Source organism: Calypte anna, chromosome 2 (genome assembly GCF_003957555.1).
Source record: "Calypte anna isolate BGI_N300 chromosome 2, bCalAnn1_v1.p, whole genome shotgun sequence".
Classification (NCBI taxonomy): Eukaryota; Metazoa; Chordata; class Aves; order Apodiformes; family Trochilidae; genus Calypte; species Calypte anna.
The window spans coordinates 47,172,970-47,187,447 of record NC_044245.1 but is presented as its reverse complement, the minus strand read 5'-3'; the positions used below and the strand labels follow the sequence as shown (position 1 = coordinate 47,187,447).

General features: G+C 42.6%; 1 protein-coding gene across 1 annotated transcript in view; it reads left to right on the top strand.

The window, feature by feature from the left end:
- Positions 1–5,700: 5,700 nt before the first annotated feature.
- RALA (RAS like proto-oncogene A) overlaps positions 5,701–14,478 on the top strand; it is a 29,797-nt gene continuing 21,019 nt past the window's right edge. The window contains exon 1 of the mRNA XM_030445359.1: positions 5,701–5,833. The gene's annotated coding sequence lies outside the window, so the exon portion shown is untranslated. The remainder of the gene's footprint in view (positions 5,834–14,478) is intronic.

The window sequence follows — 14,478 nt, the reverse complement described above, 5'->3', positions numbered from 1 at the left end:
ATCCCCAAGTAGTTATTATCTGACTATTTTTCCAAAGGCATCTGGGACAAATAACTGAGATTTGAGTAACTTCATGAGTGAACACGGGAGGGCTGGCTTCACATGCACAGATTTTCCTGTTACAAGTTTTCAGGTGACACAATAACTGGTATTCATAACAGAACATATTTTGCTTATCCCATATCTCATCCTTCTGAGTCTCAAAGTCTCAGAGCTAACCACAAAGGAGTCCATCTTAATTATCTTGTTTTTCTAGACTGGGAAGCAGAGAGATGAGGAGAGGCTGTGACTCCTGAAGCCCTCATGACCAAGCTATGGACATCTATGGCTATGGACAGCTGAAGTAAGCAGGAGAGAGATGGGGAAGATTACTAGAGAAACACAAGAGGAAAGGCTGTAAAGACACATAAAAACATCAAGTAAGTATCAAATCATATAAAATATGAAAAATAAGGATAAAAGAAGGACATGGAAAGTAGAAAAGATACAAAGAACAAGTGAAAAAATATAAATAAATATAAGGATAGAATAATATTTTTACAAAATTTTTTTTTTTTTATTTTCATGAGAGAAAAGTGACATGACTGTAGGTCCACTTTGAGCTATTTTAAACCAGTATTGGTTTAAAGAGATGATTGTTAGGCTTAAGTGTTCTGATTAAATATATATCAGGGCATAGATTATATATCATGCAGACTGAAAAAAGAAACAGCACTCAGTGGCAAATACTGATTTCACTCAAATAGTACATGGGAAAGACACATTTTTCAGGAAAGGAAAGGCAAGACTATAAAGAAGCTCAACCCCCAAAAATGAAAATTAAAGATGTTACATCAGTGACATGTAGACAGGTGCTCCATATAAACTAAGTATTTTACATTGTTCTATATTAGTTAAGCAATGGGATACTGCTTTTCATATCATCTGTTTAAAAATCAAAACTAATTAAACTGTGAACTTGTTATACATACATATTATAAACATTGTATTATATATATTTAGTGCCTGTATAGTTTTAGACATTTGGTAATTCCTTAACTATGTTCCAAATGTTTTTCTCTGTTCTAATCTCTTATAAAGCAAGTGTGCTGTAACCCTCAAATCTCAGGTTTCCAGATTCCCAGTCACCTACTAGAATCATGTAACTTCTCCTAGCTCTGTTAAAGGGCAAGATGAGTGACTGCATACTCATTATTACTCTCTGATTGCCATTCAAGTCACTTCACTCAACCTTCTCTATAAGCACAAAGCATTTGTGAATAGATTATAATTTTTAAATGGTAAGAAAGCTACGATTGCTTAGCATCATGACTAGCTCAGATGGAGAATGGTGAATAATGTAATTTGGACAACTAATAGAGCTAAGCAAATGCAGGTATCTCATTACCCAACTGCTTATTATGGTGATCCCACTATCTTGATCTTAGGGAGTAAGTATTTGTTTGCAAGTATAGGGAGAGGTGCGACAGGTTTGGAGACAGATATAGATGATGGGAAGCTCCTCTGTCAGATGACAGATTAAGATGCCCTTGCATTGAGCAAGAGTAGTATGAGCAAATGCCCACACTACCTTTGTGTGTGTGTTGATTTGTAATGTTCAGAATCTGAACTGGATTGCTTCATTTCGAGAAGAGCTCATACCTATCCCTGCACATCACTAAAATACTCCCTGGGTTGCATGTGCTGAAAAAGCATAGAAAAATAAATACGACTGCTACCTTGTAGAGTTTAACCTCAAGATATAAAAGGTAGATGAAAGTTGGCATGGGAAATGGAGGGACTGTGGACTGGCCAAGACTGAAGCAGATTTAGTAACACTGTGAGAGTAAGTTGTGGTTTAACCCCAGCCAGCAACTAAGCCCGACACAGCTGCTCACTCACTCTGTCCTGGTGGGATGGGAGAGAGATGGGAAGGGTAAAAGTGGGAAAGTTAATGGGCTGACATAAAGACAGTTTAAGAGGCAAAGCAAAAGTCCCGCGCACAAGCAGAGCAAAGCAAAGAATCCATTCACTACTTCCCATCAGCAGGCAGATGTCTATCCATCTTCGGGAAAGCCAGGCTGCATCACACGGAAGAGTTACTTGAGAAGACAAAACACCCTTGATCCGAATGTCAGCCCCGTCCTTCTTCTTCCCCCAGCTTTATATGTTGAGCAGGATGGTGTAGGGTGTGAAATATCTCACTGGTCAAATGGAATCAGCTGTCCCAGCAAGCATTCCCCCCCAGCTTCTTGTGCACTACCAACCCTCTCCCTATTGAGGTAGCGTGAGAAGCAGAGAAGGCCTTGACGCTGTCTAAGAACTGCTCAGGAATAAGGACAACATCCCTGTGTTATCAACACTGTTTTCACCAAGAGTCCAAAACATAGGCCCATGCAAGCTACTGTGAAGAAAATTAACTCTATCCCAGCCAAAATCATCACAGAGGAGAATTAAAATTACCTTAATCCCAGTCCAGTAAATTGTTCCCTAAAACTTGGAGTTGTTTTGCCTAACAGCAGGTAGTAAAATAAGCTTTGTCACATCAGATTCTCCTGATGGGTTTTTTTGAGAGAAACAGGCACACTCTCAGGGAGATTCAACCCCCCAGTACCTGCCCCTTTTCAATGCTGCCCTATTCTCTGCTGCATCAAGTGGGAGCCACACAACACATCTGCACTTGGGCACATCCCTGACCAATAAACCAAGCATAACTAGCCAAGCAATAGTTTGCTATGTGCTTTAGTCATTGACATGTGATTTCTCACAACTGCTCCAAACTGGAGGCAGGTGAAAGCTTCTTGCTCTTTCTTTTGTTAGCAAGGAAGGGATTATTTTCCCCAGCATATATGGTGGGCTTGAGCTGGGCAGTTTCTTTCCTTTAGTCCTCTACTTAGAAACACTATTAAATCACAAATTAATTTTATGCATCCTTATGCATTGGTAGTAAAATGTTTTCTAATAAATTCTCATACAGTTATGCCATCAGCATAAAAGAGAAGAAATTACCTGTAATATCAGGAAACCCTAATTCTCTGTATTGATTTCATTTCAGGAATGCTTCACCACACAAAAGCTCACACACACACAGATCCAGCAGATGCCAGGCTAATCAATGGGCTGAAACAGGAGGGGGTCTTCAAAAACCAGTGTTTTTGTTCCTGTCCTATTTATCCCTTAGAAAAATGAAGTCTCTCTCACCCCAGAAGATTTATTGAGATCTTGAAGGAAGAATAGATGTTTTATGTGTCATAAGATGGTTTTCCAAATAACATAGTTCATTCATTTATGTCAAGAGAAATCTAAGGTAAAATCACAGTGTTATATTATGCATACCTTAGATATATCTTGTGTGCTGTAGAATGTATGCTAAAGGAACAAGTATTTATTGTTCCCTGGGAAAGGAAGTGGCACATCAATGTTTTTTCATAGAGATGTACACTTGTTTTGTCTGACATGCCCATCATATCTTTAGCTCTTTAAAAGAAGCAAAACTTTTGTCAGTATCAGTTGATTTCTTAGTTGTATTTTGGTACACGTGGCAAATTCTAGAAGCACATAATTGATTCCATCTCTGCTTAATTACACTTTACAATTTTTCTCTGCAAGTATTTTACATGCAGAGCTGTACTGGCACACATGCTAATACATGACAAAGGACAATCACAGCAGACCTCCTTAGGGCCACGTTGCAAATGTCTGATGCACTGTCTATAAGGTTGTAGGTGCCCACTATAGCAGAGAGCACTGAGGAATTCAAACTTGCTGCTACCTCAGGCTGCCCAACACCAAGTTCCTATGTGGACAAGAGAGTGGGATGGTTGCAATCCCTGCTCTTCTCTGATGAGTTGTTCTCTTACACTGAGGAGCCAGATTCATGCCCTGAAACATCATGGAGGCTACAGAGATGCTCTCACTAGGGTCTCGCTTGCTAGAAATTGAACACAAAATATTAATGTTGTGCATTTTCATGGAAATATTTCTGCTAGTTTTGGATTAAAGAGCACATTTTTTTCCACTTGGTTTAGACAGGCTCCTAGGGGACACTTCACAGAGGATGAGGCTGACACAATATAAACTGTGTTTTACTGCATTGTGCTATGTGGCTTGGGCCATGGGACAAAAATTCAAAATAAAATTGCACTTGTCTCAAAAAAGACAATCCAAAAAAGAGGGAGGGAGGGGAGGGAGGGGAGGGAGGGAGGGAGGGAGGGAGGGAGGAGGGAGGGAGGGGGAGGGAGGAGGGAGGGAGGGAGGAAGGAAGGAGGAAGGAAGAAGGAAGGAAGGAAGGAAGGAAGGAAGGAAGGAAGGAAGGAAGGAAGGAAGGAAGGAAGGAAGGAAGGAAGGAAGGAAGGAAGGAAGGAAGGAAGGAAGGAAGGAAGGAAGGAAGGAAGGAAGGAAGGAAGGAAGGAAGGAAGGAAGGAAGGAAGGAGGAAGGAAGGAAGGAAGGAAGGAAGGAAGGAAGGAAGGAAGGAAGGAAGGAAGGAAGGAAGGGAAATTAAAGTGCACCTACTTTGTGAATAGAGCCCAATGGCTGTATGGATGCGAACACTGAGGTCAAGGATTTCCAGATGAGATGATAAAAACTGGAAATTCCAAACTTAGAAACTACTTTCAGCCAGGTAATTGTGAAGAGAAGTGGAGCGGTAAAAACAATTTGCATAATTTCTGAATGGTTACAGTCTGATAAAACACATACTGAGCAGTCAATTTTGCTATTATGCTTAGGTTGGGATCCATCATTTAAAGTTAGTTAAAATCACACTGTGTTTATGCAAAGCTCGCATTTTGGTAAATGATTTAACAGTGAAAGATCGAGTTATTAAGGCACCGTTTGTTTTATTTTGGTTATTGTTATTAACGTGGAAACTCTCCTCCCCATCTCCCTGTTTCGTCTGGCATCTCTAAAATCATTCATGAATGGATTGGTCCATCAGTATAAACCACCACCCCCCAACAATCCCAGTGTTCCTTTCTACCAGCGATAATTCTTCCTGAACTCTTAATCTTAAACGTTTCCCCGGCTCCTGCTTGTCCCTGGAGGAAAGCTCACGTTCTGCTTCCATCACTAAAGATAATTGTGTTGATAAATCCAGCGCCAGATGTCCGGATCTTATCTCCTTACCACGGCAGAACATGCCGCATCTACACGCCGGATCGGGGATTAGCTGGGGGGAAGGAGGAGGGGGCACGGAGCTACGGTGTCAAACTCGGCCGAAACCAAGCCGGAGGACAAGCAGCGGCTCTGCTGCCACCAGGCTCCCGAACACCGGGACGAGGGCCTCATCGCCCCTCAAACACCGCCGACCGGGACCGGGGGAGCGGCTGGAGCCGGGCAACTACCCCCATACCTCGGTTGAGCGGCTGCTTCCCCCCCCCCCGGTGCTCCCCTACCACCCTCTCCCGCCCCTCCTGGGCGGGGCCCGGCGTCACCACCGAAACGCCGGAAGCGGGAGCCCCGCCGCCCGCCCCGCCCTCTGCCGGAAGCAGGTCCCGCCCCGCGCGTGCTCACCGGCGGCATTGCCCCCGCTCCCCCCTGCTCCTCCCTCCGTTTCCCTCCCCGTCCCCCCCTCCTTCCCGCCCGTCCCGGTGCCTCTCGCCGCCCGAAGCACGCGCCGGCGCCCGACTGCTGCGCGGGGGCGGGTCCGGTCCGCAACCCCCCTCCCCCCGGTGACGCCGCCGCCTCTGCGGCGCCTGCAGCCCCGCCCCGCCCCGCCCTCCGCCGCGGGCCGCGCGCGCCGCCGGCCGTGCGCGCGGGGGCGGTGCCAGGCGGCATCAGGGACTCCACTCGCCCGCCCGGTCGCCTCACTCGCTCCTCCGGCGGGCACCGCCGGAGCTCGCACCGCCGACGCAGGTAAGCGCGGGGGCATCCCGGGAGGAACGGGCCGGGGGGAGGGAGGTGGCCGGCTCTCCGCCACTGAGACTGGGGAGGGAGAGAGCGCTGGGGCGGCGACCCCCTCCCCGCCGGCTGCTGGGGTAGAGCTCCGCTGCGGGGGAAGCGGGAGGGCGGCGGGGCTGGGGCGCCTGACGGCCCCCACGCTGCACTTCCACATCCCGAGGGTCAGCTACCGCCCCGTCACCCCTGGCCGGTGGTTTGTGCCTGCCGGCCCCACCCTGGGGTGTGGGGAGAGGCTGGCGCTCCCCGGGGTGGGGCTCGGAGCCTCCCGCGGGGGCCCGGTCGCCGTCACCCGGCCGCTCCCTGAAGGTTACGGGCGTCCACCTTGGGGATCTCCCGCCCCGGGCCTGTCGCTGCCCGCCGGGGCGCTGAGGGGAGCGGGGAGGGGACGGCGGAGCTGTCGGGGTGTGGGGGCGGCGGGGTCCAACCGCCTCCTGTTGCCGCGGGAGCGGCGGCGTGAGGCTGAGGCAGGTGCGGCGTCCCCAGCGCCGCGTCCTGCGGGTGCGGGGTGGCGGCGGCCAACGCCCGCACCTGCGGCGGGATGAGCGCTGCGCGGCCGCGCCTTCACCCCGAACAAAGGGGCCGCGCCTCGGGGCCGGTGAGGAGGGAGCCGGGCTCTCGGCCGAGCCTGCCGGGGTCGGAGCGGCTTCCCGGGCGGCGGCGGCGGCTCCTGCCGTGTCAGCGGTGGAGCGCCGGAGCCTCTCTGTGTGCGTGTGTGCGCGTTGCAGTTCGAGGATGAACGAGAGCAGCGTTTCTCTGGCGTTTAATTCCTGCTCGCTTTCCTCTGCTCTTCTTTTCTGTGGTGGTGCACGTTGAAAGGCGGTGCTGCTAACTATAGCCTGGCTTGCCTGCAACAATAGGGAGAAGTTCGAACTGTGCCTATTAAGTTACCTAAATAAAAGAGCCTCTAGATGCTGATGTGCTTGGTTAGGTAAATAATTTGGTGTTTACTTTTGGGTTTCCTTTAAATGGGGTGTAAAAGCTTCAGCTCCTTCCCCTTAATCGAGTCTCTTTCAAAATGAAGATATTAAGTGGGCCACACGTATCCCAAGGGTCACCTGCAGAGAGATTTTTGTGTGATCTGTGGGTCTACTTTGTAGCATCAACGAGCTCTCCTGGCAGAAAGACCACCAAAATGTTTTATTTTCAGACTCAAAAGGATACTAATATTTTGTTTCAAGCTTGCATTTCTGCTTCTTGTTGGAAAGAGCTTTTGCATTCTGCAGGGCAGATCATTACATTTCCACAAGTGGAAGCAAATACATATACCTGATGGCTTTTCAGTGTCTGGAGATAGGGTACAGAGAGTTCTGCATGAGAAGCTACAAGTCATTCTTTGACTTTTCCAATGAATGTTAAACTGAAAAGAGTAGTAGCTCCTTGGGGAGGGGTTGCATGGACTGGAAGAGGATACTTGGTTACCAGTAAGTAGCTATTAGTGTAATTAATAGTGATTATAATTGGATTCTTAAGTAAAAATCTTTTTTTCTCTCTCTCTCCTCTGGACAGTGTATTTATCTGATAGCACACACCTTGACATTTAAATCTTGGGAAATTGTGAGCATTCTCAGTAGATCGAAGAGCAACTTACGTGATGCATAAATCTCTAATGTGAATTTAAATCCTTTAGTCTGAGCTTATCAAATATTTTTTTCAGAAGCCTCCAAATGGTAGAAGTTATAGGACTTGACAGTCCTGTAAAAATGGGAGAATGTGACATACTATTGCACAAAAAGATCAGAAAAAACCCTTAGTCCACTGGATGAATGGATGAGTAGTCAGCTGTGGGGGTCAAATAAGCGACTAATGTGACACTAAACAGTGAATGTGTTCCTCTAACTATTGCAAATTTCTTTGCCTCAGTCTTCCTTTTGTCATGTTCTTCTGAATTTGAGAAGGGAAAAATATAACCATATTAACGTGAGGTGTCATTTTGAGTTGCATGCGCTTTGGTAATGTTGAAATAATGTAATTTTATTTTATTTTTATTTTTTTAGACCTTAGAAAGAGGATCTTTATCCAAGCAAGAGAAAGCAAGAATGTCTGCTAGCTATGCATTTGTTGCATTTGTTATCCGTGTCACCTGTGGGCATGCACTCTACATAAATAATCCTTAAAAACAGTAGGCTATTTGGGAGGGGAAAAAAAAGTGGAGGATGGGGGCAGGGAGACATGTGGCCATGTGGATAAGACAGTGCTGACTAAAAGCAACCAAGGAGGAACACAAGACTGTTAAATAAGTGATGTTGGAGACCTCCCAGTGGTCTGTGTCATTGAGACTGACTTGCATAAGAGCAGTTGTGTTCACCTCAGTCACATCATGAGTTGACATAACTGCATTTACATTTTGTGCAGGATTACCTTCAAAGAGGGGTTTTCTGTCTAAGGTGAGGTTTTACTCCTGTTAAGTTTCAAGTGCATCTGACTTAGAAGAAAATAATTGCTGAAGCAAAGGGTGGTGCTGTCTTAGAAACTGTTGTATGGCAATCTCCAGTATCTAAGAATAATGTAGGTACAATGTTTTGTTATGTAAAACATGTTTTAGCCAACTACTTTTCAGCTAGTAGAGGACAGCATGATTTTTCCTTCAGTTTCACAATTGAAGAAGAAATAATTGGATAAGAAAAATCTTGGTACTTTTTTATTATGTTAGTTTCTTTTGTCAGCCTAGCTAGTGCTATATAGGATATTGTGGTCCTGGGAGTAAGTTGTTGATCACATGCCTGGTGTGTTCTGGACAAGGTATTCCCCACCCTCTTAAGAGTGCTTACAGCCACCTTTCTGTCAACCTGTAATGGTTTCAAGCTATAGAAATTACTTTGCAGAAAATGAAATCTGTTTTAAGGAAACAGGGTAGTTTGGTAGGGTAGTAAGAGCATTCTCATTTAATGTATTACAGCCTGCCTACATCTCTCATGCAATTATGGGACAATGTTTTAAGTCTCCTTCTTACCTTATGAAGAATTTATGTGAGGAGCCAAGAAAATAGAACAGTTGCTATAATTACTGTACATCCATTAAACATTGTGAGAAATGTTTTACATTTTATAAATTACTAAGTAGGGAAGAAATGGTTATATGTTATTAGTCTACTGCAGTACCTAAAATCAGCTCTTGAGGTAATTTTAAAATGTTATTGGTAAGTCTTGCTTTCTGAAGTTATTTTTCTTGAAATGATTTTTAGTCCTTGGGGTGTAAAGAACTCGTGTCACTTTTAATATAGCAAATATGCCTTGCAGACAGAGTAGTGAGTTATTTAATCCTGTTTCACTTCACTGTTTTAAGTATTGCAAATCAGAGTAAGCATTTACCAACCAAGGATTTGTCAGCACAGCAGCTTGTTCAGTCTCTTTGGTAGATGTGCAACCCACAAATAGCTGGTTAGGCTTATACTGCTGAGTTGACGGAGCTCTACAGAGCAGTAAAGACATCTGAAATTGCTACAGGATAAACAGTAATGGATTTAGGAGTGGGAGCAAGTTGGAAAGAAATGTGGTGTAAGCAAAGTAATGCTGCCTTTAGAATGACCTGATGAGACAAGCAATTGTCTTTGCCTAGAGGGTGGCTTAGTACTACTACTGTTATTAGTATTACTGCCAGTGTTTTGTTCAGGATTAGTTTTGTGTCTATCAGAATTCCCAGCACCTTTGGGGCAATAGATTGGTAACACTGAAGTGTCGCAAGTTGTGCACGCAAGGGAAGAATGGAGAAAGAGAGGCGTATAGGAGAGGTGAAACATAAAGAGAAAAAATGCAATTAAAAAGGCAGCTACTGTAGAGAATTCAAAATAGTCTAAGCTGTAATCAGTTTATAATGGAGTTTACAATGGAATGCAAAGAAGGTATCACAAACGAGACATAGGGAGTTGGTTGTGTAGTAACACTGCAGTCGTTACTTTAAGTGGAATTGATGATGCTTATTTTGTGATATCAGTTCCTTAGTTCAAGCAATTGCAATATGCACTGAATTCCTACCAGTACAGTTCATTTAATGTACTTAATTTTTCTCTGTAACTTTATTGCATCATTTGATGCAAGAGTGGAGGAATGTCTGGTGCAGCAGCCCAGTGGCTTCATTAAAAATTGTCATGTAAATACACCCTATGACCAACAAGTATTCCTGCAAATTATGGAAAATGTGATTTTGTAAAGGAGCTTGGCACCTGCTCATAGTAGGTAGGTAGGTAGCAGGGATCAGCTATTCATACAGGATTTGGTACCTGTTTCATTTTCTTCTCTGAAATGCTAACTCAGTGCCCTCCTGTGTCCCTATTAGACTTGATCTTTAAATCTGATCCTTGTCTCTAGCAGTCTGAGAATGCTTATGTGTAACACTCACATATAGACAGGAGAAATGTTTCTGTTAACATTGTATGGAGTGCAGTAAACACAGAAGTCTTCCAGGCATTAAACTTCTGTGAAGAATGTTAAAAGCCAGCTAGGTGTGGTGGTCCTTCTCTTTGCTGGTGCTCCTGTTTAAGCCCATCAGACAGCACAGAGTAAAGCTAATCTGTTATCTCAGGGCTGTACCAGTGCACTATAGTTGATATAGCTGTGCTGTTTCCTGAAAGTGTTTTTAGTATGGAAGTACTTCCCCAGTGGGATTTATTTCGGACCTCAAAATAAAAAGAAACTTTACAGATGGGAAAATAACATTAGTTTGACAGATGTCTGCAGGCATGCTGTGTCAGTCACAAAAACACACCTTTGTCTGGTGAGGTCACGACATGGAAGAGGTTTGATTAAACAGACCCAGAGGCATTATCTAAAACAAAGCTGGTGTAAGCTCCTCATTAACCATCTCTCAGTGTTACCTATGGAGGGCTAAGTAAGCAAGAATCAGATGCTGAATTTAAGTGGTTATTGTGTAGAAGAGATTTTGGTATGCTTACCACTAAGTTATAAAGTTTTTACATACTTAACCACCTAAATTAATCCCACCTTTGTAGCATGACATGCAACCAAAGCTTCATTCTAAACCCATAAGTCTTTAAGAAATAACACTTTTTATTGTACCTTCTATCTGTGAGATCAAATTTTTTATTTAACTATATCAAAACAGAGTTCATGATACATACTTCAGTGACTGGTCCAGTGAGGTCATACCTGATAGCTAAGTACACTTTGTTGCAACTTGAATTCTCTAACTTGCTACGCGTTAACTTTTTCTAATTTGTCACCCATTTGTATAAAATTTGTTTTTCACTGGTATAGTTCACGCTGTGAAATTAGTAAGGCAGCACTAGTCTGTGTGATTTGTTAAACCTCATTTCTTTCATGCTCCAGGTTATCTTATTTTTTTGTCTGCTGCTAGTCAGGCACTGTGGCTTTGAGATTCCAGCTCATTCATATGCACTGGAAGTAAAGTATATAATAAATCAGAAAAAACTTAACTTAGAAAGGAAATGCTGTACTCTAGACACCTCTGTATAGTCCGCTATTGCCATTTAAAGAGAATTTAAAGAGCAGATGTATTCCATTAAACATAAGAAATTGCCTTCTGTTAAGCAAGTTCACTCTTTAAAATGTTACTAATGGGTAGTGTTGCACGGAAGGAAAAATGGCTACATGCCATTTCACGATAACTTTTATCATGAAATTCAGTGTGGTCTGCAACCCTATTGGAGTCCCCCAGAAGAAAGTTAGCCACTGAAACTTGAGATGCATAAAATGCTAGCACTTTGTTGTTTTTATCTGTTCAATAAAGACAGTGATAAGGAACAATAAGGAAGCTGCTAGTCTGATTCATATCATTTGGTTTGTCAGTATTAATTTCCTTTTAGTGTACAGTGTAAAGATTTTTTTAGAACAATCAGTTTTAAAAATACAGATGCATTTGTTTCAGAAATATTAAGGACAAAGTTAACTGCTTCTTACAGGTGCAGTGTTCTTTCTGGGAAGAACTTGTCTCAGGTGAGGGTGTGTAACAACAGTTAAGCAGGAGCTCTTGCTGCCTTTTGGATTTACAGGATTTAAATTCCAATTCTTGGTCCAAGCAGTCTTCTCTTACCTCTTGTTTTGGTAATAACTCGGATCTTAAGTCATGATCTCAACTTTTTACCCTTTTGCTGCTGCTGTGAACAGAAGATATTCACTTCTACCTGATGTATATTGCACATTATTTACATCTCTATACTTTAAGGAATCCCATTACAGATGCTGCCAACTTGTAATTGCTGTGTTCAGAGCTAAGGAGGTTATAATTTTTAGATTGACGGTGTTCTTCAAGAGACTCTTGGCTGATAAAGTATTTTAGGAAAGCCTGTGTGCAAACTTCCAAGCAACTGGCTCCCTATCAATCACCAACTTTACCTATGGGCTTGAGGTTATAGTTACATGTAAAAGATTTTTTTTTTTTTTAATAGTTCAGGTGCTCACCAAAGTGCTAGAATTTCTCAACTCCTCCTTGCCCAAGAACTAAGAGTGAGATATGAAATGTTTGTGTTTGGAATAGTTCAAAAACTTAATTTTTTTTTTTTTTCAATAATTATCTTTATTGTCCTTTCTCTTTAAAGGTTTTCATTGGATCTTATGGGAAAGCTGCTTTTTCTTAGATAAATCGGTTTGGCCCATGTTGAACTTTTCTAGTAAAAGAGTGTCTATTTTTCTGTTTAACCTATATATGTTGTATTATCTGCTTTGCCAAGGTTGAGCTTTATAGCTCTTGTAGTCAAAACAGATACAGGGGTGAACTAATAACAAAAGCATTCTTCTCTGTGAGATGTGTAAGTTAGAACTTGAAACCATGTGTTTAACAGGCATAATTTGTAAGTTTCTTCAGGCTGGAGATTTTTCAGAAGTATTGCAAAACCAAATTAGTTCTACTTATCTTAAGTATAGTTTGCAAAACTTGAAGAAAAATATCTGTTGCTTGAGGAGAAAAGTTATATTGTAATTTTTGTAGTAGGTTTTACTATAAACTTAGGTAAGAATCTTTCTACAGATATGGCAAAAAAAAAAACCCAACAAAAACCAAATTTGGAAAGAGAAACTGAAGCAGAAACAATCCTGTAGCCAAATACTAGGTTTTTGTTTGGTTTGGGGGTTTTTGTTTTTGTTTGATTGTTTGTTTTTGTTGCTGTTGTTTCTTTTAATTAAAATTAACAGTGAAATACAACATGAAACAATACTGAAATGGTTGTAACTAACCCAATCAGGATGGTATAGCTATCCTTGGATTGCTGGTAGTTTGAAGGAGAGATTTTCAGGAACATAATTTCTGTTTCTAAATAGACCTAAGCTCTTTCATGCTGACCATTATCTGTGAACAACAGAAGGATATTTGACAGCACTAACTTTTCCAGACTTCATGTAGGACTTGGACTGTGTGTGTATTAAGGTAGAATAAATAAACCTTATTTTGCTGAGACAGAATTATAAAATAGTTTTCTCTGTTCAGAGAAGCTGTAGTTTTGACAGTCTGCAGAGTCTGCTTCTGTGAGAACAGAGAGATAAGATGCTCTGGTATGTGGGTTTCTGTAGTGACCAAGGTCAGGGGTAATTTTGAGCCATGCAGATGCAGTGGGCTGGGAGTGGCAAAGCCCAGAGCAGGGCTGGCCAGCTGAAGTATTGCATACCTTAAACGTCACCCATAAATTAGGAAGTTTGCAGGGATGTATTTTGTTGTTTGTTTTTTTTCTTATACCATGGCTACCTTCCCAAGAGGGTCCTGTCTGTCTGTGGTCCCATGCCTGAAGCCGCCTCCTTGGCTGCTGTGACTGTCACCTTCTCACTGGAGCTGTTGTGCTCAGTGTTGGCATCCAGCCTGCACTGCTAGGAGGGCACAGCTCTAGACTGCTGTCTGGAGCTGAGTGTGACTTTGTACCTTACTTTAGTGCTGGGCTTTTGGAGTTAATGTTAGTTTGTTATTGTTATTACTATTCTATTAAATCTGTTTCCACTTCTGATTCCTTCTCCCTGGTAGGGTTGGGTGATAACTATCCAAACTGCAACAGCCTGTAAAGAAAAGAACAAAAAGCAAAAAGCTGTAAAGTTAGCTTCAGAGTCTCTGTAGAACTGATGCTTTTAGAAGTACCACAACTGAACTGAATGAATACAAGTGACCATCTGGAAATTAAGGTGTTTTCATAAATCAGCAGTAGTGAAGGTTTTGTAGGCCAGAGGAAATCCTGTATTACACCATGCAACATGGAAAAGGTATCAAGTCACATACTTCTCATTGGAATTTAAACATTAATGTGTACAGAAAGGAATACAGCTCACACTTGGTAGTATTTAGTGTTGCAACATGTGCAGAATCAATTTTTGATAAAGATATCAGATTTCACCATAGACAGGTCTTCTGTAGTAGTTCTTTTGGCAGTGCCTGAGCTTTAAAATACCCAAATACCCTGGATTTAGTCTGTGGATACTACTGGAACTCCTTTAATTTTTGTGTTGCATGTCTGACCACAGGAAGAGACACAATTGAGATCCATTTTATGATATGAAATAGTACACCATCCTTAGCAGTGCCTTTCCCAAGACTCCTTGCCTTTGGAATGTGATTACAAAACTAATTTTTAGGTTGTTGAGGAGAATTTTTTGGTAGCTGCTTTACTTGGTTACTCAGAAGGAAGCATAATGTTCATTATAGACTATATT